General features: G+C 43.8%; 1 protein-coding gene across 1 annotated transcript in view; it reads right to left on the reverse strand.

Moving 5' to 3' along the window:
* LOC149867752 (mitogen-activated protein kinase kinase kinase 2) overlaps positions 1 to 13179 on the reverse strand; it is an 85179-nt gene extending 72000 nt beyond the window's left edge. Inside the window, exon 1 of the mRNA XM_090046079.1 lies at positions 12961 to 13179. The gene's annotated coding sequence lies outside the window, so the exon portion shown is untranslated. The remainder of the gene's footprint in view (positions 1 to 12960) is intronic.
* Positions 13180 to 22088: the final 8909 nt, after the last annotated feature.

Genomic DNA, 22088 nt, shown 5'->3' on the forward strand with positions numbered 1-22088 from the left:
CATTCCAGCACAATGTTGGAGAAGGGAGCTCAGCATGGATCTGGATATTTGGCAGTGGTTGAGGGGGGCACAAAAATTAACACTGCCACCACCCCACCCATCCATTCCCACCCCTAAATGTCTAGAACTGCAAGGAGGTTTTTCATCACATATGATGTGCACCTCAATTTTTCCAAGCTGGTTTAGGGGGAGAGGACAGGCAGTGGGTGTGGGGAAGGTGCAAGTTATGTGCGAGAAAAATACAGTAAATCATAACTGAGATACTTAATAAGTGGAGCCTGCTAGGCCTATATCACTTGCAAGTTCAATTTCTGAATATTTTATAAAACTTTATTTAGTTTCCCATTCACATCACAATGGAAGTGAAAAGAAAAGGTGGGAAATGACATACTGAATTGGATGGTAAATAACAGATCATGTTGGTTAATAAAAGCAAGGGATAGAAATCAATACACCAAAACCTGGCATGTCAGAATTAAGTCTAATTGGTGAACAAAATTATGAGTGCCTTATCTATCCTGCTTCATGATGAGATCCTTAAAACGACAGGCTGACAGGCAGACTTTGGAAGGGAATGAATGGCTGCAAGATTCTTGGAGTGGGGGGGATGCCAATGAGACCTTTTGCTTCACTATCAAGACTCTTTCTTATTTTAGTGTCTAGTAATTGTGCTCCACATCTACAGGATGGATCTGACGGCTCTGTGGGACAGATCTGGCCCGCAGGCAATAGGTTGCCAACCTGTGCAGTACATGAAAGGGAAAAAGGAATGACCCAGAAATCTATATATTATTTAGTATGAAATTAATAGATAAAATGATTAATTCATAACTCAGATAAGTAGAGACCAAATATATAATTAACACCATCCAGCATGGTTTCATGCAAGACAGCCTTTTCAAAAAAAGATGCATTTCTGACAGGGTTACAAGTCTGGTTAATAATGGTAACTGAGGTGATACAGCATACCTAACCAAATGACTTGCAGAAATCTAAAATGTTTCAATTACTTGATTAAAGCTTGCATTATATTTAACTAATGGAACACACATTGGATAAATTAGAACAAGAGTACTAGCAGATTGCAAAAATACAGCTATTAAATGCATTTTTATATAGTTATAAATTATATCAGTAGGTGGGATTCTCTCTCATGGGATGTACTCAGGATCAGTTGGTTCATGGCCTGGCTACCTTTAACATTCTTTTTCTATTAATGATTAAAACGATGGTATGAAATCTCTGTGGGAAAGAGTTTGCAGAATATAGAAAGATTGGTTGGGTAGCAAGTAATGAATGAGAGACAAGATATGGTTAAAATCAGTACAAACTGTTTTGTTAAATAGTCACACTCAACAAAACACCTTTTCATACAGCATAAAGAGTAGGTAATAATTCTAGGATCCAGAAATGCAACAATACCTATATGATCAGAATGATTCTGTCTTGGAAAGCAATGGCTAAAATATATTTAGGGGGTCATCATGGATAAAAACCTCTACGGGAGTTCAAAGCAATACCATGGCAAAAAAAAGATTCCTGTAAAGCTTGGATGAAAAAAAAACTAGATATCAGGTAGAAGCAAAGAAACAGTCTTGCCTCTGTACATATGTTGGACAATACTACTAAAACACTGCACACCTAGGTATGGCATTTGCACTTCAAGGAGGATATGAAAATACCTCAGCTGAAGGAGAACCACAAAAAGATCGAAAGGCTGGGAAATAATTTTTACATTGTGAAGTTTAAGGCTCATCTTATTCAGCTTCTCAAAGACAAGGTTGAGAGTTAACAAGCATAAAGATGCTCAGTAAGGAAAGACTTTTGACCTTGCTGACAATGCCCTAAGCTACCGGCTATAATTTCAAGCTAGTTGAATTCAACCTTGAGGTAAACTGTGATTTCTTAACAACAAGGGTGATTAAACCTTGGAATGCCTTACCAAAGGAGCTAGTAGACTTACCATCACTTGAAGTCTTTAAGACAAAACTCCTCAAAGACGCACCTTGATTTAACTGTTGAGACACATTCTTTGGTGAATACAGAGAAGGAAGGGTTAAGAAGGATGGCTGGAATGCCTCTTTCTGGCTGTGGACTCTCTCTCTGAGCTTTCCTTTTCAACATCTTTCTTTAAGGGCCCCAAGAAGCTCAGGTTTTCTTGCTTTGTTCCCATCATGATCATAAACACTTGCAGCTCTGCATTAAGACTATTATAATCAAGCACAAGTTTAGGGTTCCAACCAGTTCCTTATAGGGGTCAGGCAAATGCTTCCCCCTCCCCACAAAAGCATAATTAATTGGAATTTTTTTTTTACCTTCATCCAAGTATCAGCAATTCACTACGCTAGAGTTGGGCAAGTTGGGTACTGAGCAGGTTGGGCCAGTGTTCTAAAACCGTACCTAGAAACCTTGCAGGTACCAGCTAACTAGCCAGCCGTGTTAGCTAAGTTTGAAGGATTTTTAAGAATTAAAATATTTAATGTAAAACAAAGGCTGGGAACCTATGGCCCACGACCCAGATGTAACCACAGAGCTATTCTTTCTTGCAGCAGAGCGGGGGGGGGGGGGGGGGGTCCATCTGTAATAAGGAGGGAAGAATCAGCAGTGGCAGCACTGCAGAAGGGAGAGGTGACTTAACACAGCTCCTGCCACCACAACTATAAAGTGGCCTGCATTGGGGGCTAAGCTCCTTTAACAGCAGCCCCCCGAACATTACCAACCCCAGTCTAAAAAACATGGATTGATACAGGACTTGAAATGAAATTTGATGGCCTGTGATGTACAGGAGGTCAGGCTAAATGACCCATGGGTCCTTTCTACATTCATTGCTAAGACATTTTGGGATGCAAGAATGCCAGAGCAGAAAGCTACACTGACCACTAAAAATCAGAAGCAGAATGGCATAAAAGGGGCCTAACACAAATGAAAATGAGATCTGCTTCACAGACTGCAAGTTGTATAAAAGCTGCCTTTCGTTCTTGTTGCAGGATTGTAGCTGTGTTGGTCTAAGGACATAGGCAGGCAAGGTTCTTTGGTTACATGTGATATCTTTTATTAGACCAACTAAACAGCTGGAAAAATGTTCTTTGCAAGCTTTCAGGCACAAACACCCTTCCTCCAGCATTGGGAGACTCTGCTGCTATGCTGAGGCTCCAAAAGAAGCTAGAGTAGTAAGGAAACTACCTTGGAGACCTCAGCATAGCAGCAGAGTCTCCCAATGCTGGAGGAAGGGTGTTTGTGCCTGAAAGCTTGCAAAGAACATTTTTCCAGCTGTTTAGTTGGTCTAATAAAAGATATCACATGTAACCAAAGAACCTTGCCTGCCTCTTTCTGACAGATTTGTAAACATTTTGCTTTTTTCCAGAGGCTCTTCATATAGTTCTCAGCCTCAATATTCTGCAGTCCTCTGACCAATTCCCCATGTTGCTTATCTTCCTAGATTCCAATATGGTCAAAAATGACCCTGAAGAGATAAGAAATTACTACAAGCTCTGGGATCAAGTGTGGATGGCTAGGAGGAGGAACAAGGTCTTCACTACTTCTTTCAGTGGAGACTAAAAATTCAGGCAGAGACAAATGCATCCGTGAGATAAATACATAGCTTGCCTGCTTTGACTGTGTTGCCATTCCTTAGACGAGGACTACTGGGTAGATGGATAGTTTTCCTGATGAACGCAAGTATTCTAAAATGCTGTTCCTGACACACCAGGCTAATAAAGAGAGTTTCAGAGGGGACTAGTGACAAAGGTCTATAGAGAAGTAAAAACAATGACCTCTCAGAAGACTGTAATATAGAGGGAAATAGAGGAGAAAGGAACTGGCAGTCATATGAGACAAAAAAGGAAAATAATGACATACTGCTAAACAACCTCAATACTTGTATGCCATGAGTATGGGACACACATGGAAATAACCAGATATATCAGTACACAAAGTGACAGCTTAATAATGGCATCACAATTATTTAGTGGGGAAAAAAATCATGGGACACGTATAGAAGAGTATAGCTCGTCCAGGAAGCCAGACATCAGAAAAGGAGGTGATGCACTGTAGAGCAAGTATTCATGTTGTTACAAAGTCTAGGCTAGAGAAAGAGGAAGACTTTGTGGAAATCTCCAGTGAAACGGAAATAACGAAGGGTGATGAAATGGTAGAGTTCTACTACAGAGCAGCAAATTAGGAGGTACATCTGAAAAATGAACAGAAAGGGCATGACCTCCTGGGGGGCTCTACAACTACCCAGTGGAAAAGCTACACAGCAGGACAGACACTTTTTATCAATTGAATGTGCTGGAGAGATCTTGTTTCAGAAAGTGATGGAACATAACTAGGGCAAACTATTTCAGATGTGACTGACTAGCAGGAGAACTGGTTGAGAATCTGAAGGTACAGATAATTTGGAAGAAAGGAATCATATGATAAGAGAATCCATTATGCTAAGGAAAAGAAGGAGCAAGTTGAGTAGAACGACAGCAAATGTCAACACATTCAGGTAACTGATAGGTAAGGGTCTCCCATGAGAAGAAATTTTACAAGTTCAAAAGATCTGATAATTCTGAGACTCATATTAAAAGCACAGTGACAAACTATCCAACACGCAAAAAAAAGATAGGAAATACTAGCCAACTGCCTGTCAAGAATGACGGGCGGGGGGGGAGCAGGCAGGAACAGAGCCCCATGTACCCCCCTGTCCAGGCCCACTCCCCCTTTCCCTCTTGAGGTCCGGGCCTGCTCCCCCCTTCCCTGCTGTGGCAGCAGGGGAAGGGGAGGAGCAGACCTGGGCCTGATGCAGGGGGTGGGGTGGGGTGGAAGACTGGGCCCAAGGGTGGGAAGAAGCCAACCCGCTGCAGCAGCGGTGGGGGTGGGGGGAGCAGCAGGCCCAGGCCAACGCAGCAGCAGTGTGAGGACAGAAGCAGCGAGCTCAGGGCCGAACGCAGGGGAGGGGACCTGGGCCTGAGTGGGGAGGAGCTCCCCCCCACTGCTGCCGTGTCAGGCTGGGCCCACTGCTACTCCTCCCCCCACAACTGCTGTGGCAGGTGGGCTTCTTCCACCACCTCAAGCCCACTCCTTCCTCCCCACAGCGTCCTCTTGCTTGCTGCCTGCAGGGAGCAGAGTCCTGCCCCACCGCTCCATCGCCGCTGCCTCCAGGGATCAGTGCAGGGCTGGCGGGGGGGCACCAGCTGTGCAGGCCTTGCCCCCGCATTCCCTGCCATCATAGCAGTGCTCCACTGCAATGCCACCTCCTGGCCAAACACTGTATTTGCACTCTGATTGGTTGTTTCAGTCAGCCAACCAGAGTGCAAAAAAAGTGTTATGGATAGACAGACAGATTAAGGCTTTTATAATACTAGAACTGTAAAATTCCAAAATGACCGCAGTGGTGGGGCAGAGAGTGGGGTTGTGAACCCACGTTACTATGGACAAGTAAAAAAAACTCAGCACAAATGTGAAGGGAATAGAATCCAAGGCATTATGCAAAATTATTTAGAATTAATAAGGGATGTAAAAATAGCAAGGGAAAGACAAAGGAAAGTATGAGCCCATCACTTGATGGGAAAGGAGAGCATATACTGGACATTACAGAGAAGGTCAAAATTGTTCAATGTCTTTTTTGCTTCTGTCTTCATTAAACAGTTAATTGTGACACAGGAAATTTGAAAATGGTGTAGGAAAACAGACCAAGAAGGTAAAGCTAAAGAACAGATTAAAGTTAGATGCATTCAGGTCAACAAGGCATGGTGAAATTCACCTTCAAGTACTTAAGAGACTAGCTGAAACAATCTCTGAACCATTTGCAATTATTTTCGAGAGCACATGGAGGAGCTCTTAGAGGACTAGTTAAGAACAAACATAGCAGCCATTTTTATTTAAGAGAACCAGAGAGCTTTGGACCAGTCAGTCTAAATTAAACTGGGAAGACACTAGAACAAAGCATTAAAGACCCAGGATATGGTGAAAGAGCCAACATGGATTTGTTGAGCACAAATGCCAAAATAATTTAATTGTGTTCTTTAACAGGGTAAGTGGCCTAATGGATACAAGGCAAACAATAGCTGTTAAGCCATTTAGTAAAGCTTTTGACATACTCTCATGACAATAGAGAAAATACAGTCTAGGTGAAATCCCCATAAGGTGGGTATGGAACTGGTTACAGAAATTGCTATAAAAAATTAATGATCAATGTTTCGCTGACAAACCAAGAGGACGTATCAAGTGGACTACCATAGGGGCTTATCCGGGGTTTAATACTAAGCAACATTTTCATTAAGGATCTAAATGATGAAATATTAAAAAAACAAAAAAATACACTAATTAAAACTGTGGAATACACAAAGCTGGAGTCATATGCACTCTGGAGCACAAAATGTGAATTCAAAGTGATCTTGATAAACTGAAAAGGCAGGCTGAAATCAACAAGATTTGAGGAGAACTGTGAAATTCCTGTCACTGGAGGCTTTTAAGAACAGGTGAGATATGTGTTTCACCTTATGTCACAATAGGAGGAAGGACTAAATGGCATCCTGAGCTCCCTCCCTCTCTTACCTTTCTAGGATTTGTTCATTCACCCAAATAGGGGAATGCCACTCTTATCTATGCTCTGGAAAGAAGGGTTGTCTTGGCAAACACCAGCAGTTTGAAACACTTCTGTTGTCAAAATACTTGTATTCCTGGTAAGCATGGTAACAAATGCAGCCTCCTTCACTGCTGTCAAAAATCACAAATGTAGATGCACAAGCTACAAAGGGGATATGAAAAAAGAGAAACCCTGTCTACAAAGACATTACAGGGGTGCAAAAGAGTGCGTCTTCTTCATACTACTATAACAACAACGGCTGAAATTGGAGCAACATTCCTGAAGGGTGCTGAGGTGTAATGAACAAGCCATAAGCTGAGGGCTATGTCTACATAGCAATTAAGCAGATGATCAGCATCCACATCTGATCACTTAGGACTCCACAGCCCAAGAGCGACAGAGTAACAACGCAAGTATGAGCAGCCATGCTGCAAAGCCATGCCAGTTACAGTGCCCTGGGCTTGTGTTACATTTACCCGCATGTTCTGCAAAAAATTCCGGGTTTTGCGCTACAAGGAACAGATTTGCTCTGTGACTGATTCCTATATAATTAATACAGTACCACCTTACTATAATGAACCCCATGGGACTGGAAGAAAACTTCATTAAAAGAGTGTTTTGCTATAACAGTGTTAGTCAATTTATTACATCATAATAAGGGGGGGGTGGGGGGGAGGAACACCAGTCCCAGCTGCAGGAATGGTTAAAACCAGAGGATTATTATGAGGAGGTTGTATGGTAATATTATCCTTTCCTCTATAATTGAGAGAGAACTTCTGGGCAAACAGGGGAAAAGGAAGGGAAGGGGGGCAGGAGGTTTAAAGTATCAAGCTCAGAAAGCTGTGAGTGGACCCATAAGAGTGGGGGTGAGGGGCAATATCTGGTAGGGTCTGTGGCCACGTCCCCAAATTTATAAGAATAAGATTTATTTAAAGGCAGAGATGAAGCATGAAAAAAAGTAAGCCTGAAAGTTCAATAAAATGTTATAAATGTTTGAAGACAAATTTATAATAAACTAAATGGTAAACAGAACTACTGCTGTCACTAACATGAGTATAATGAAGTCCATTAAGTTTTGGCCAGTTTAACCAAACTTAAAGAGTTCTAGTGCTGAGGTTTGAAAATAGCCTATTTTATACATAGAGTATATATACTTTGTTCTCCCCAGCAGACTCTAAGTAGAGCACCATATGGAAAAAATGGTATGTCTAATGTTATATAAAATGGAATTCACAAAAAAAATAATATTGTTGTTTCTAGCCAAGGACAGTCCAAGCTCCTCCCTAATTCTGCTAGATGACATTATCTTTCATTCATTCCCATCCTCCTAAGTCCCAAGTTTTTCCTTGCTTGTTTTTACTCCTGTGACATTATTAAAACCGAAAGTTTTGGAAAATCGTGGAAGGACTATATACTGTATGTGCATGCCTAGTTTAAGTCAAATCAATAGTCTACATCCATCCTCACTTTTGATCCATCATTTGTGTCACTCATTTTTAAGGCAGGGACTCATGCTAAAATACCAAGACCAAGGAATGAGAATCATAGTGTATGGGAGAAGTATCATAAAGGTAATTATTTTTCAATGATAAGAGGCACTAGAGACAATTCACAAATAGTGAATGCTGTATGAATGAGTTTTACATTGCCTATAAACTTATTTATGAAGTCTCGTATACATAGAGAAGTTGAAAAAAAAAAAACACACTGCTGCTCTATTCTTTTTCAAAGGCCAATTGTAAGCTTGATTTCTCACCTCCAACCTCTCCCACCAAGAAAGAGAAGGACCACACGAGACTGTCACTAAGCTTGGAATGAATAGCAAATTGATGAAAAATAATTATTTTCTGAAGAACAGTCTTTGTAAACAAACTTAACTACTTTGGAAAAGGTATAAATGTAATACCTGAAAAGAAAACTATTAAGTAAGACCTGCCATGTTTTAAAGTTTCACTAAACCTGATTCAAATCATCCCACAAACCTATAGAGGAAAATGGTTTCTATTCTGCCTCACCGTTAACAAATTCCAGTTGCACGGCCAAGTTCAGCCCTCAGTTACACCTGCGTAACCTTTGCTAAGGTATATGCCCTGTACGTCTTACACTGATTTAGATGACCACTAGTACAAATGTGCTTAAAACAAATACATGCTCACAAGTGACAAGCTTTATTAGGACATCTGTAAAATGTTGATTCCAATGTATAAGGAAAATGTATAAGCTCCCACACAGTGTAGTTAACCCAAGTCTAAACTTCACTTTTCATTTTAATTTTGCAGTTTACATTTAGAGTGGCTCAGAGGTATCTGAGTACGAGGACCTTGTGAAGAGATGTTACTATACATCATTAGGATAATTAGACTGACTTCAAACATGCACAGATTGTTCCAGGAACAGCGTCAAGTCCAGTATCTGGGTGCAAGCTGTAGCCATATTGGTCTAATGACACAGGCAGGCAAGGTTCTTTTGGTGAATCTGATATCTTTTATTAGACCAACTTAAATAGTTGGGAAAAATTAGCAAGCTTTTGAACATGACAAAGGATTTTTGAACTCAAAAAGCTTGCTAAAATTTTTTTCCCCAACTATTTAAGTTACTCTAATAAAAGATATCAGATTCACCCAAAGAAACATGTCTGCCTAAATTCAGTATCTTACTTTTATTTCAATTTACATTTTTTTCAAAAGTTCTGCACGTCTTGGATACGGGACAAGTTGTTACTATTTAAATATGGCTTCATCTCAGTGAACTTAGGTCCAAGACATCTATCTAAATGATATTGGAAAAGAATGGTTTCAATATTACCTTTGTTTTTTTCCCCATAATACTATGCATAATCAGATTATTTTGCAATATTACATTTCCACTCTTACCTTTTACTTATAACTTTTCAGACCTACATATCAGATGTCCCATCAGAACTTTACAATTCATTAAATACTGAAAGGTTAATTGTGAACATACCCAACTACAAATATATGACAGTCATGTTGTGTCATGTACTGTTGTTGGTAGATCAGTAAGCTTTTACCATATCTTTATATTACAGCACATTTGTACTCTGCTCCTACTATTTGATGACAAAATTATCTTGGAAAGTACTACTGTCAGGATATTTGTTTTATTTATTCATACGTGTCTAATGAACATTTCATTTATGTTTCTATAATTATTCATAATCGTTTATGTTTCTATAAGGATTCAGAGATAACTGCAGAAACACAATATTCCAAAACAGTAAATTCAATTGTCTGCCAAGTAGATAACTATGTTACTTAACAGGTTAACCAGTCTACTATTATTTTCCTTTCATGCCAGTATATGTAAAACTAAACCTAACAAAAATGTCAAAAAAATTCCTTAGATTCTGTGCATTCCATTAGTAGTCATTTCCCATTTTGTGCCAAAAGTTAAACCAAGCAAGATATTATTTATACCAGAGTGATAAATGCATGTTTACAAATTTGTCTCTATTACCTCCCATAAGAAGACATATCAATGGGTATCTAATTAGAACAAGACAGGTATTTTAATAGGAGATACTAGGGGGGAAAAAACAAAAACCTACTCTATTATAGTTCCAACTTACACTGCATTCTAAAAACAGTAATTTTCATGATTATTCTGAGTTCATAAAATATTCAGTAGGTTAAAGACCTACATGCATCAGAACAATACCAGGAAAAACAGTTGCACCTAACTCATCATTTTAAACTTAACCCTGTAATTTAAAAGGCTGGTTGCAGGTTATCATACTATCTTAGTACTTAGGGTCAGAAGGGACCTAAACAGATTATCAGGTCCAACCCCCTGCCCTGGGCAGGAACGGGTGGCGGAATCATATCAACCCAGCCAAATATCTGTTATACATAAACTAACCCTCTTCCATCTGCATTATATTAACAAATACAATTTGGAACTATTAAATACGCAGAACCTTCCTCAAGGAAATTCTTTTGACCATATGTATCAATAGTATGACACTTTCAAACCACAACTCATCTGTACCTAGTTACAAACGTAGCAGCTGATGAGAAAGTAACAAAAACTCCAAGAATAGCAGCAACAATATATGTGAAAGAGACTTACAGAACAAGAAATGCTCCAAATTTCTAAAGCACATCAGCTTATTTCTACCACAAAACAAAGCATGTTTCTGTATCTAGCTGCAATCCTTTTCAAGTTCCATAGATGTAAATGTGAATAACTTCCCTGAGAATCACGCAAAAGTACCACAGATAAAACCAATCAAATATAAAAGTCTTTTTACCATTTATTTTAGAAATATTAAATCAAATACTATAAGTGTAAATCATTATACCTTCACACTGAATTTTCTCCCACAAGAACATCAAAGGCTCTCAAAAGGAAAAAAAACATTAAAATTAGATTACACTGAGGCAAACTTGAAATATTCCTGGAGGTGCTCTCACACCTACAGGGTCTCAAAAAAATAGTTATAAGTGTGCAGGTTTTGAAAGCACTCTATCACAACAGCTATCCTAAAACATTTCCTCTAACATCTGAGAGACAAGCAGACTCAAGCTCTACTTAAAAACGGATGTTTTCTTCATCCTAGCCCTCCATTAATGTCTTGTAAACCAATGATAGTTTCACAAGACAAACTATACACACTTATTTTTCTCCAAAGACAAGTCATTTTGTGAATTACCAGCTTGTCATTTTGCTTTATAAAGACCCATATGAATGTGTCCCTTTTACTCATATGTAGTGTTGCTTTGACAATCAGCGTTAGCACTTTGGTTTAATAATATGCTGTATGCCAAGATTGCTAAAGAAAAAGCACTGAGGGGAACAAGCAAAAAAAAAAAAAAAAAAAAAAAAAAGGTTACTGGAAGCTGTCATTTGTAAATAACTACATATACATTATTGTGTTCCCATACGTGTATATAGGCATATATAAAAAAGCTAAACTTCTGTAAGAAACGGTGCAGACCAGAACATGGAGCAATTCCGCAGATTTCTTATGTCATCTTCAATACCAGGGAAGTTTTAACTGTTGAGAGGTCTACAAAAAGTACATTTAATCCTGTTATGCAGTGTCCACTGTCTCTCCTAAACACTCTTCAACCCCTGAATAACATGAGGGGGGAAAAAAGCCTTGCTAGAACTTGATACTGATGCATTCAACTGCACGGCAGAATACAAGACATTTTGCAAGATAAGCATGTAAACCTCCTGCAAATCCTAAACCCTGCCATGTACAGAGCAATGCATTTCTGAAGGCCTTGTTCATTCTGCAAAAAGCTGCATTGTTTTGAGCAAAATCTCACAATTTAATTTAAAGCTGTTGCATGTACACACCAAGTCTCCTCCTTTCAGGAGACGGCTTCCAGTACCCTCCGCCACTTCCCCACCAAGAACTTTTCAATGATATGGTATTGCTAAAAGGTGATTATAGCTGCTTTGATCTTCAAAAGCAACAATTTTGTGGCAAACCTGGAAGAACTTATTTGCCCAAAAAAACAAAGGAGCCAAGGAAATACCTTGTGTATACTCAACAGGAATTTGTACTAGGGCAGGAAAAAGAAGGCGTATTTTTGTCAAGGAAAAGCAAACACTAAGGTGCCCCAATGCCTCGTGCTACCCCACTACCCTGAAACAATTTAGAAGGCGACAGCAAGCATCCCCACAGTGACTGTAAAAACCCGAAAGCAATACCAGAAGTGAAGCATTCCTACAGCACCCAAAGGCCTTTGAAGTTCCTTGTTTACAACACGAATGCCATGATCTCTGAGAGACCCACAAGAACCCAAACTCCGCAGCTAAACGCTTTTGCAGCTTCATTAGTTCTGTCAGCACCTTGCCCAGCACGGAGGGGCTCACTTTGACCCCCGGCCCGCTGGATCCATCTCAAATACTCCAGGGAAAGGGTAGCTCTGGGGTGCTCTCCTCACCCACAGCCCCATCAGGCCACTTGCTACTAGCACCCTGCACAAGCTCCCATACCCAGCTCAGGGTGGGGGTCTCCCACCTCACCCCCCAGCCCCAGCTGGGGGGCCCTGCCCCCCAAAAGTAGTCAGGGGGTCTCCCCTCCCCCAGGCCCAGCTCAGGGGGATCCCCCTGCCCCCAAAATTAGTCAGTGGGTCTCCCCTACTCCAGGCCAAGCCTAGAGAGGGGTCCCCCCTGCCCAGCTGGGGGTTCCCCCAGCCCCCAAGACTAGTCAGGGAGTCTCCCCTCCCCCAGGCCCAGATCGGAATGCACCCCCCCACGTAGGTCTCCCCCCCAACCAACTTGGGGGTCTCCCCTCTTCCCCCCAGCCCTCAAGCCTAATCAGGCGGCCCCCGCCCCCTCAGATCCACTTCAGGGGTCTCCCTCCCCGGCCCACCGCACTGCCCCCTCCCCTCTCCTTCCCTCAGGCCTACCTGGCGTCGGGGGGCGCGGCGCCGGCTCGGGCCCCGGCGCCCCCCGCACTCCCCGGGCCGGCAAAGCGCGGGCGACGCGGGTCGGGGGGGCGCTGCCGGGGGCACAGGGGAGCTGAGGCCGAGGCCCAGCGGGGGGGAGGCCGCGCTCAGGCCGGCCGGGCCGGGGGCCGAGACCCTTCCGCGTGAGGCGGCCGCGAGCAGCGCTCCTCCTGCCAGCGAGCCGAGCCCCGCCTCCTCCACGCAGGAACCCGTGACGTACAGCGCAGAGACCGTGCGCGCCCAACCCGGCGGAGGGGGGAAGGGGGGAAAGCTGCGTACAACGTAATCGCGCGCGCGCGCGCACCACTAACGGATACCCAGGAAGAGCCGTAGTGTGCCTGCGGGCTTCCTCCCCCCTGCGCATGCGTCTGAACCAGTGGAGGGACGGGAAATGGACTTGCCTGGGTCCTCCTCTCCCTGTGCGCATGTGCGTGAACCAGTGGCGGGAGGGGGAGGCTCTCCTGGGCTGTGCGCAGACGCAGTGGGAGCCTGCCCCTTCCCCCAGCCGTGCCGGGAGGGGAGAGGCAGTGTCCGGTGTGTGAGGGCCACAGCGCCAAACCCTAGCACGGATGAGGGGGCCAGTGGCCTCCACTTAGTGCTGCCTGGGCATGAGGGACACGCTTCAAGGGAGTGGAGGGAAATCCCCTCTTGAGACCCTTTTCCTTTCCTCTTTCAGCCTCTGCTCTGCAGGGCTTGGGAGACTAACCCTAAGGAGGCGTCCGAGATGCAAAAAAACCCCAAACTACTACTTCCCATGGAAAAAAACGAGGGGAAATTTGGTATTCTGCCTCGGATTCAACTTCCTCCAAACCCGTTGCTGAGAGGACGCAGCTCCGGGGGTCACTCAGCGGTGGGGACCAACTTGTAGCATCCCCCTCACTGAGGCAAAGAAGCTTTTTTTTTTTTTCAAAAAAAGCCAAAACACTGAAATGGGCTTGTCAGCCCCGCAACTCACATGGAGCAGTGGGTGGATAACAGGCGCGTTATCGCCTGCTGAGATCTTCAACCGAGCGCTTACTGTGTGTAACAGAAGACGGTTGTGTGGTTACTGTGCGGAACAGGAAGCCGAGTCACCGACCCCAAAACCTTCGCTGCAATGCTATCGGCACAGCCAACGTGGAAATCTATGCTGTCGACTAATGCACATTTCTAGTGTTCTTTTTAATAATAATAGATCCGCCCTGTTGGACCATGTAGCGTACAACCAAATAAGAGAGGAATCTGATGGGGACCAGCTCTTGACAGCCTGAAACAAATGGTTGGGGGAAGCTGCCTACAAGAAAAAGGACCTGGGGGGACAGGGGCCAGCAGTGCACCCTTGGTGCCAAGAAGATGAATGGCAGCTTGGGCTGCGTTGGGAGGAGCGTTACCAGCAGATCAAGGGAAGTGATTCTTCTCCTCTACTCAGCACTGGGGAGGCCGTACGTGGACCCCTGTGTCCAGCTGTGGGCCCCCACTACAAAAAGGTTGTGGACATGGAAAGAGTCCAGTGCAGGACAGTGAAAATGGTTGGGGGCTGGAGGACAGAACTGGTGAGAAGAGGCTGAGGGAACTGGGCTGATTTAGTCTGCAGAAGGGAAGACCGAGGGGGATTGAATAGCAGCCTTCACCTCCCTGCAGGGAGGCTGCAAAAAGAATGGAGCTGGACTGATCTCATTGGGGGCAGATGACAGAACAAGGAGCAATGGGCTCAAGCTGCAGCAAGGGAAGTTGAGGTTGTATATTAGGAAAAACTCTCTCACTAGGAGGGTGCTGAAACACTGGGACAGATTACTTAGAGAGGTGGTGGGACCTCCATCCTTGGAGGTATTTAAGACCCGGCTAGACAAAGCCTTGTCTGGGATGACGTAGTTGGGGCTGGTCCTGCTTGGAGAAGGGGGTTGGACTAGATGCGACCTCCTAAGGCTGCTATTCAATCTCCCCTCGGTCTTCTCTTCTGCAGACTAAGCCCAGTTCCCTCGGCCTCTCCTCAGAAGTCATGAGGCTAGCAAGGTTTCTAGCCTCTGCCACTAATATATTTGGCAGCAGACAGCAGCCTGTACCATCCAGTGGCCAGATCACATACTCACCTGTGGGTTTCTGATGGCTCCATGCCATCTTATGGTGGCAACTGTAGGGCCAGAATCTGGAGTGCAGCTTAGGAAGGCACCAGACGCTGAAGGGACTGTGCCAGCTGGTAGAAGGTGCAAGACTGCCTACATACACTTTCTGCCAACTGCTGGAAGACAAAAGCCTCATACCACCTTTGCTGAGTAAAGTATTTAATAGCAGGAAGGAACTGCTACCAGAATAGCTCTGGGTATGGATACCAAGTTTTCTGGTCTCTGCAGTTGTGTAGCATAAACTAGGCCCTGTGATAAATAGTTACTTCTCTCCCTCTTTCACACACAAAACACCCCTATGTGCACACACTGTACTACCAGCACCTTTAAAAAGGCAATTATAGGATAAGTCCTGCTGTATTTAAGTGTTTTGACACCCTACCCTGAAAAATACAGTAGCTGGCAGATAATTCTGTTGAGAAATATCAATAGTTAAAACACAAGTATCCATTAAAACAAGACAGGGCCAAATGACAGCACAACTGATGAAGAGTATCCAAATAAGAGTCGTGTGGCTCTGAATCACACTGGTGAGCCAAGTGGGCCATGAAATATTATTTAATCCAAAGGACTTTAAGAACTTAAAAGGACAATCAACACAGAAAATGCACAAAAGAGCCAAGAAGTCTCATCTCACAGCAGGCCAAGTGTTGGTAGATGTACTCCTGGGAAGCTGAGAAGATATTTATCATTGACCAAAGCCTCCTCCAAAAAAAAAACAAAACCTCTTTTAACTAAGCAGTCAGCATGGTGACCTTTTGCACTGAGACAGAGGAAGAGCCAAGAGAAACGCTGACTTGGTGCAATACTTCTGCACCATCTAGCAAGTCAGTGAGCCAGAGCAGCTTTAAAAACATCCAACAGTCCCCTCCTATTCCTGTTCCAGCTCATAACTGTTTATATCGGTTTTAGCATCTTCAGAAATTAATGTTTCAGAGGAGAAGGGTACGCGGAGGGCGTGTGGGATACTGAGAGTAGATTGTACCATATTAAATGAATGTTAGCAAAGGCTGGAGAGAGAGAGATCATGAATGACCATCTTTCCCTGCTACATCTGCCCTAATGATACAAGTCCTCTGAGCCTGGTGTTCCTGTCAACCACAACAGTAGCACCATGCCAGGAATGTTTTGCATGATTCCCATAGTTCCCGACGGGTGCTGCTTTTGCCTGTTTTTAGAACAGTCTCCAAAATTCAGTTTCTATGGTGATGGGAGCAGCATAAATACAGAAATAAGTGTGTTGGTTTTTTTTGTTTTTTAACTTTCAACATACATTCAAGAAGGAACTGGCATTTGTGAGGATGGGTCCATTTCTACTACAGCAAGCAGGGTCTCCACTCTAGCGAGGTCCCTGGATTAGATGATGGGCTGTTGCAGCCATTGAGACACTAACAGTTAACTGCTGCAGATACAAATATGAAATAGATGACACCAATGGTGCAAATAAAACCAGGGTCACTTATGTATTAAATTCCATACCTTGTCCTGGGGACTGTAGGGTGTATGTATCTGGAGATTCTTGGGTGCACGTAGGAACACTTTTGTAAAGGTAACTAAAAGCTGAATTGTGCATTGTTTGCCAGACATGTTTTCTTTATATTTCACAAGCAACACCCCAGGCAGATAAGCTGTGCATACTTCTCAGGGCTACAGTTCCATCAGTTTGCACATGGTGTGTGTTAGAAGATTTTCTTCACAGCCAGGTTTCTTTCACTGCTCATTAGCAAAGATTCCCACCTCCAGAATACATTGGGCCTCAGCTGCAAGTCAGCCTGCTACATTCAAATTTCATAGAAGTAAGGCTGGAAGGGACCTCAAGAGATCATCTAGTCCAACTGGGGATCTTGTTCATGCATCCAGAGAATCATGAACCTTTAAGTTTCAAACTTGTTTGTTATTAAAATCTTCCCATAAACCAGAGCCCTTTCCATCTTAGGCAGAGCTATGACTACTTCTCTTGTGCCCGGGAAATGCTGACTGGAAGCATGTTCTGACCATCTACTCTGCACAGGCCACACCTGGAAGTGAGACTGTCAAGCCACCCCAAGGGTGCCTGTGCCACAAACACGTCAGGGACTGATTTCAAGAGTGGCAGCAGGGGATACCCAAGAATGGTTTTACTTCTTCCTTTATGGGTTTGACACACAAGGAGTGGGCATGGGTTGGCAGGGACTGCTGCTTAGCTTTTCTTCTTCAGCAATCATTCACAGTTGAGGAAGATAGTCTTATTTGTGTGTCTGAAGATGGCCAGCAAGGCTGATCCAAGATCGACAGACTCTCTTGCAGTTTGGGCACATGTTTCTATGCTGGGTGGGGGGCTTTGGGTTCTTGATTCGGTCCATGACGTGGTTTCTGCCACTCCTGCTTTTCTGTCTCTTGTTGTTGCTGCTGCTGCGAGGTTTCAAAGTACTTGCAGCAGACTTTTCCTCCATTTGGGGTGTTCCTAGATGATAATCTCCCACAAATTGATGTCGGTAGTGCATTTTTTTTCCAAGCTGGCTTTGAGGACATCCTTAAAGTGCTTTCTCTGCCCTCCTCTTAAGTGTATGCCTTGATTAAGCTGGGAGAATAAAACTTGCTTCAGGAGTCTGGAGTCAGACATCCTAATAACGTGGCCAGCCCAGCAAAATTGATGTCAGATGATCGTCGCCTCAATTTTTGTGGTGTTTGTTTGCAGGAGGATGCCAACATTGGTGCATCTATCTTCCGGCTGGAAATTTCATAGATTTCATAGACATCAGGGCTGGAAGGGACCTCGGGAGATCATCGAGTCCAGCCCCCTGCCCAAAGGGCAGGAAGTCAGCTGGGGTCATAGGAGCCCAGCAAGATAAGCATCCAATTTACTCTTGAAGGTGTTCAATGTAGGTGCTTGAACCACCTCCGCTGGCAGACTGTTCCAGACCTTGGGGGCTCGGACAGTAAAGAAATTCTTCCTTATGTCCAGCCTGAAACGGTCTTGCAGGAGTTTGTGACCGTTCGACCTAGTCATCCCTTGGGGCGCTCTGGTGAACAGACGTTTCCCCAGATCCTGGTGGTCACCCCTGATAAACTTATAGGTGGCCACCAGATCAGATATGAAGGATCTTCTGCAGTCAGTGTTGATGGTACTTCTCCAGTGACCTTAGGTGTATCCTGTACGTTGTCCATGTCTCAGCTCAGTACAATAAGGTGGGGATCACAACTGCTTAATGAACCATGAGGTTGTGGTTTCAGATCCATTGTTGCAATCCTTGAATGCCCATTTTCTCAGGTGCCCAAAGGCTGCACTTGCACATTTGAGGCAATGTTGGATTTCTTCATTAATGAAAGGGCTGTTGCAGTCCTCAGACATCTCATCCTTCTGCGAGAGATGGCTTCTAAGGTATGGGAAATACTCAACATTTTATAGAGTCTCACCGTGAATCTGAATTACCAGAGCTGGGGACTGCTCATTAGGAGCTCGTTGATGAAGGAGCTTAGTCTTAATCTTCTGAATATTAAGTGTCAGTCCCACTTTCTTCTGTGCCTCAGTTAAGATGTCAATGATTGCCTGAAGGTCTGCTTCTAGGCAAGCACACGCTACAGCATCATCAGTGTACAGGAGCTCAAGGACTGTGGTCAGGGTAGTCTTGGTTTTGGTTTGGAGTCGGCTAAAGTTAAACAGCTTACCATCCATTAGCACTGCTCTCATGATGACCACAGAAGCACTACCAACATACCCCTTGAACCAGGTTAAAGGTAAGTGGCATAAGTCAAGGTAAAAACAGAGATGATAAGATGTAGATCTAGGCATAGATGAAGAGCACCCAGTTGCATGTCATTACGGATAAACACACGCCCACCACCACAAACAAACCTGTTAGCACTTCTCACTCTTGTGAACTGCCTCATACCTACAGTCAGAGGACATCTTTCCTGTGCTTGCTCTTACTGCTGGGGTGGGCAACTATTTGGGCTGGAGGGCCACAGAGGGAGTTTTGGTGAACTGTTGAGGACCCGGGGAGATGTCAGTTGATGCTGTCTGGCCTGCTGGCCACCAACAGAATCCTAAAAAGGGAGGACTGTGCTCTGTGCCACTTTGCTCTGCTGCAGCCAGGACTGGGCCAGGCCACACAGCACGCAGACTTTTTTTCCCCTTCCTCCCCCACACTTGGCTTTTCTGTTGGTGCCATAGTTGCCGGCAGCCATGCCTGCAAGGGGCGGCACGGCGCAGCATGCCAAGTGGCCGTTCTGTCTGCCGTAACGAGCTGCCGCCGCCACCATGCTACACTGGGAAAGTCAAGGGCAGCTGTCCCAGGCCGAGCCCACCCAGTGGCCAGCATGGGCAAGTGGTGCTGTGGTGGCAGCGTCTCATCATGGCAGGTGGGTGGGATGGCTGCTTAGCATGCTCCATTGTGCCCACGGTGCCAGGACCATCCACCTACAGCGCCAACAGAAAGCTGAGGAGAGGGGCAGTAGAGGAGTATATGGTGTGTGGGGTGCAGTCCTCCCTCATCAGGCTCCCGGTGGCAGCTGGCAGGCCAGATAGGATCAATTGGCAGGTTGGATACAGCCCACACGCCATGTTTTGCCCACCCTTGTCCTACTGCCTGGACTCAAATCTCCCACAGCAGGAAATCACGTTTCTTGTTAGCTTACTTCTCAGATATACATGCCCCACCAGATCCAATCAATACACATCTATTACAGAAGAGCTATTAACATCTTCCTCCTCACCCATTCCTCTAACCATATCTCATACCCACAGCTTGTGGGATTCTTCATCGCCGGAAATTGTTTTAGGGAATTCCTACATAGGTTTTGTGATATGCTAGAATTCAGACCAGATGATCACAATGTTCCCAGCCAGTCTGATACTCTAAAATTACCCAATGGTTGAGTAATTAAGGCCACACAAGGAGGCACAGAGTGATAGACAGCAATGTAAAATTGCTAGATCTTGTATGTAAAGAGGATCCTTCAGTACTGCGACTCTGGGCATTGTACAGGTAGCAAAACAGAATCGTGAAAATGATTAAGCCAAATTTAAGATTCGGGAACCTATTTTTCATCCACATATGGGCAAGCAGTGATGGTCTAATTGCAACAAGCAGTAAACACCAACTTGAGGCTTGGTTACATGATGCCCTGCCTCCTGTTTACATTTAGCAGGTAAACCTACATGTATAAAGAGCTGTTGATGTAGGCTGTAATACTTAAAGCAGAATAAAGTGAAGAAAAAACAGAATTGTCAGCCAGGGCCCTGGAAGGGACGTCAGAGTTATTTCTATGGACAAAGCATACTATAAATCAGATGAAGGGGAAGCAGCCCAGTTCAAAGGTTTGCCTGTTTAAACCCCATAAAGTAAGTTTATGAGGCAGCTCATTTACCTCTATAGCCAGGCTCAGCAATCCAGAACATTGGCAGTGCTGATTTTTTTTTAAACAAGATGATTTCCTCTAGTCCCAGCCTGCAGGAAAGCTGGCTTAACTGCCCAAGACAGCAAGAATGGATTAAAAGATGCTGATTAGAAGCATATGAAATTATTCAATTACACAGGATGTTTTGCATGGATTCAAAGACTAGACACACCTTAAGAGCTTGTCACAAGCAACTGTTGTCTGCTTTGTAAAAGTGACATGCTGAAGCAGAGACACTTCACCTTGCTGCAGACGGGCACTGAGAACCAGACTGCATTGTGTACCAACCACGACAATAATTCACCTTTAAAGAATGAAGATGTTACAGCTTGCTTTAGTTATTGTCCTAAATAAGTCAGTACAATAGTGATGGCTCAAGGTGGTGCAAAGAGTGACAATCAGGAAGTAAGCCCTCTGCTTCTGAAAGCTTATGTTGTGCACCTCTGATTTAGTTAGTCTATAAGGTGCACATCTACTCCACCAAGCATTACAAAATACATTACCCCAATCTCAACAAAGGTGATGATAAAAACACACACACCCCTTTGTCCCAAAATTCAGTTACAGCAAATTGGGGTGTGCATTTTAAGCACGGAAATACAGTAATAACAGTTTCTGTCCCTGCTTTTGACTGTAGACAATCTTTCTCTTCCACTGTCCCCAGCTCCAGCTTCCAGCAGAGGGCCCTGCTGCAGAAGCAAGGAAAGGTTTTTTTTTCTTTTCAGTATGTCTTTCAAAAACAAGGTGCACATCTTGTTGGGGGGGTGTTGTATGCAAGAAAATATAGTAGTTTCGTAGCCATGTTAAGCATTACTGCACATATTCACGTACAATAGCGAGAAATATAAGCAAGGACACCATTTAACAATTTAGCAATAAGCATCTCTTTATTATCTTATTATTAACTAGTGTCAGGAGACAGAATAGTCATGGCTATAAAGACCAAAAGTACAGTAGTAAAGCAACATAAGAGAGATTTCCAAAATACAACTGAGGTAACATTTGTATGCAAGATTAATAGACTGCTCATGCCATATTCCTATAATAGTCAAATGTGATTGACATCTAGCTGTTTGAATCCCAGTGATTTTCACAGATTTCTTTGCAGAGTGGCATTCACTTTCCTTATTAGGATATCGTTAGATAGCTGAAGTCAAACCAAACAAGTCAGAGGACAAAGATAAATTCATCACCACACCCAACACTTCCCTCTGAATGCCCTTTGACCAAGAACGAGTTGTCAGAATAGGTACAGATTTGCAGGCACTGGTTTGATTGTAGTAATGCAGAGTAATGGAGGCCTCAGTTGTTCAGAACAGCTGATATTATGTTGGGAAGAGCAGTAGCAATAACTACAGCGCCCCATATCTGTAAAATGGTTTGAGACCCTCAAGTGATACCACTCTAATTACTCCCCACTGGGATTTAAAAAAAAAAGAGAGGGGGCAGGGGAGACAGACTGTATTTTTCACAGCTGAATTATTTTGGTCTGTCTTCTCTTGCCCTCCTGGGAAAGGAGGCCCTACACAAACAAGGGGAGACAGTGGAATAAACACTGCTATCTGAGGCATGTGTGGGTTAACCTCACTGGCAACCTACTTTGGCACA

This window comes from Crocodylus siamensis, chromosome 4, assembly GCF_052110815.1.
Source record: "Crocodylus siamensis isolate JL-2025a chromosome 4, ASM5211081v1, whole genome shotgun sequence".
Lineage (NCBI taxonomy): Eukaryota > Metazoa > Chordata > Crocodylia > Crocodylidae > Crocodylus > Crocodylus siamensis.